This window comes from Humulus lupulus, chromosome 2, assembly GCF_963169125.1.
Source record: "Humulus lupulus chromosome 2, drHumLupu1.1, whole genome shotgun sequence".
Classification (NCBI taxonomy): Eukaryota; Viridiplantae; Streptophyta; class Magnoliopsida; order Rosales; family Cannabaceae; genus Humulus; species Humulus lupulus.
Genome location: NC_084794.1, coordinates 119,129,261 through 119,131,857, shown reverse-complemented (window position 1 = coordinate 119,131,857; position 2,597 = coordinate 119,129,261). Strand labels below are relative to the sequence as shown.

At 33.8% G+C, this 2,597-nt stretch overlaps 1 long non-coding RNA gene across 1 annotated transcript; it reads left to right on the top strand.

Annotated features, from left to right (window-relative positions):
• The first annotated feature begins 733 nt into the window (after nucleotides 1-733).
• LOC133816270 (uncharacterized) lies at nucleotides 734-2,349 on the top strand. Its single transcript, XR_009885122.1, has 3 exons — nucleotides 734-804; nucleotides 1,243-1,352; nucleotides 1,899-2,349. It is a non-coding gene; the product is annotated as an uncharacterized LOC133816270 (long non-coding RNA).
• Nucleotides 2,350-2,597: the final 248 nt, after the last annotated feature.

The window sequence follows — 2,597 nt, the reverse complement described above, 5'->3', positions numbered from 1 at the left end:
ACCCACTTGAGGGTCGGGCCAAAAAACCACCGTGGGTGTTAGCCAAAATCCATGGAATTTCGAACGGTTTTGGCTTAGTTCGGGCCACCCCGAGCCGTTGTGGGTCACACTGCCACCTTCTTTAGTCTCCTCGTGGTCAGGGCTTTCAAGGCCAACGATTTTTGTTACCCAATTGCCACTTCATCATTATTGTTAGAGCTCCGGCGTGGGCTTCGGTTAGCAACGACATGAGGTGATAAGAGGCTCGTCTCGAGCTCCCAACCTTTATGGTATAAATTCCTAACTCGAATTTTAATTGTTTTGAGATTTTAAATTTGTTGCAATTAAGAAAATTAAATTATAATATGTATGTTCCTAGTATGTTAAGCGTTAATTAATATACTCAATTAAACTATGATATATGTACCTGATCTGGAATCCACGTTGAATGATGCAAAATTTCCAGAAGTAAGATTATTTTATCTTTTTATGTCTATAATTATTAATGTTTTCCTTTATAAGTTTATTTTAGGCACAAAAGTATCACTGGAAACTTCCAATGGTGCGACTTTTTACATGTGTAGCAGGGCCTAATTTGAAGTAATTTGGTACAATTGTTAGTTTTGTTCTCTTAGTTTTGAATTAAGCACAACATGTGAACTTCAAATGTATGGAAAATTGCATTGCTGCTGCATAAAGTAATTTGGCAGTTATAGGGCAATATGTTTAATGCGGATTATTTATAAATGTTTCAGGGGAGAGCTCTCTACTACATATCAAAGGCCTTTACAACTACTGCCTCAAAGTCAGAGAAGATATGATATGGTAAGACATCTTATTGGACTTGCCTCCCACCCTTTTTTTTAAGTTTTAAGATAAAGATAGACTTATGATATGTACACACAATATATGCTCCAAAACATTGCATATACCTATATGGAAAGTCTTTTTAGTATAATAGGTTCCATTTCAAATAAATCTATATTGTCCAAAGGGAAAGTTCTCTAGACAAATTACGTACTCAAATGGTATGTTAGGCATTTGAAAGGGTGCATAGGCTGTTTAACTTTAATTTGATGGTATTTATTCTGTGGTATGCATTTTCTGTTATATTTTGTAATTTCCAATATCAGCAAGTAACAAGTTCAATTAGTACTTTGCTTTTTTTGAATGTGAAAATGTTAAGGCAAGTGGTAGAAATTGAAAGGTATTATTAGCTCTGTGTTGAAAGTTTTAATTAAACTTATGTCATGTGTGATGCAGTTGATTCCAAAAATGAAAATGCAGCTTTGGAACCAAAGGTTGCCAAAGAGACAATTGATTTTAAGGACATAAAGTGAATTAATCATATTATTGCATCCCTACAACGCAAGGTAATTATCATACATTCTCCCATATAACAGTTGTGAAAAAGTACGGTAAACTCATAGGAGTGGAAGACATATCCTTTCAAGAGGAAAAGTCTAGGAAATGTTATCAAGAAGTGTAGATGCTTGAAATATACATTACATGTTGACTGTGTTATTTGTTAAGATCCCATTATTACCGGTTTTTCTAGAGTTCAGACTAACTCATCGTAAGCTTAAATCCACATTGCTATTTGCTGGGGTGAGACTTGAGATTGTTTGCTTATTGTCGTATATTTTTTGTCTACTTACCATGGTCTGTCATTGTTGATATTGATGTCTCATGTTGCAGAGTTTGACTTGAAATTTGAGATGATATTGCGATATTTCTTTTAAAAATTCCCAAAATCTGCTTTGATTAAAGATAAAGACTATAAACTCTTGGGCTTTTAATTTATTACTGCTTGTTAAATAAATAAAATTAATTAGATAAATAAACTTCAATTTGTTTTGTCCAGATATTACTATGTCACAACTAATATGTTACTGAGAGGTCACTTGGCATTTATGCAGCTTGCGCCAGCCCCACCACCACCACCATTTCCAGAAGGCTACATTCCCCTCACGAACAAAGAATCGAAAAATGGCCCTGAGACCCATCAAACGGGGGAGGCACAACCACCTCCCCTTGACCCCATCATTGATCAAGGCACAACTAAAAGAATGAAATTATGAATAATAGGTGTCGCATCATAAGTTATATGTCCAGAAGTATATATGTAAAAATCTGAAGTTAAGTTAATCACTACAACTTTAAATATCCGCTAATCCCTAGGCCTTTTTCAGTTGTGGTAAAGATCTGAAGCTAAGCTAAGTTAATCACTACAACTTTATATATGTTGTGGTAGTTTTCACTTCAATTGTTGTACAAGGACAAGAAGAAGAAATATATGTTGTTGGACAATGAATTTAGTGTTTTATATTATTTGTAATTTTTATTAGAGTAAATGATTCTTTGTAAATACTTTGCATAAGTTTTGTTATTTTGATCTATAATTTTTTAGATTTGTATATAAATGTTTCATTTAAATCATAATTTTTAATTTAAAATAAAATTAAATAACTTTTTTGCAAGCAACGACAACACCTAATAACTATCCGTGTTTCCAGCAACGACGACACCTAATAACTATCGGCGTATCTAGCAACAACGACACCTAATAACTATCGGCATAGCTACCCCTATGCCGGCATAGGCAAATACAACAGTAA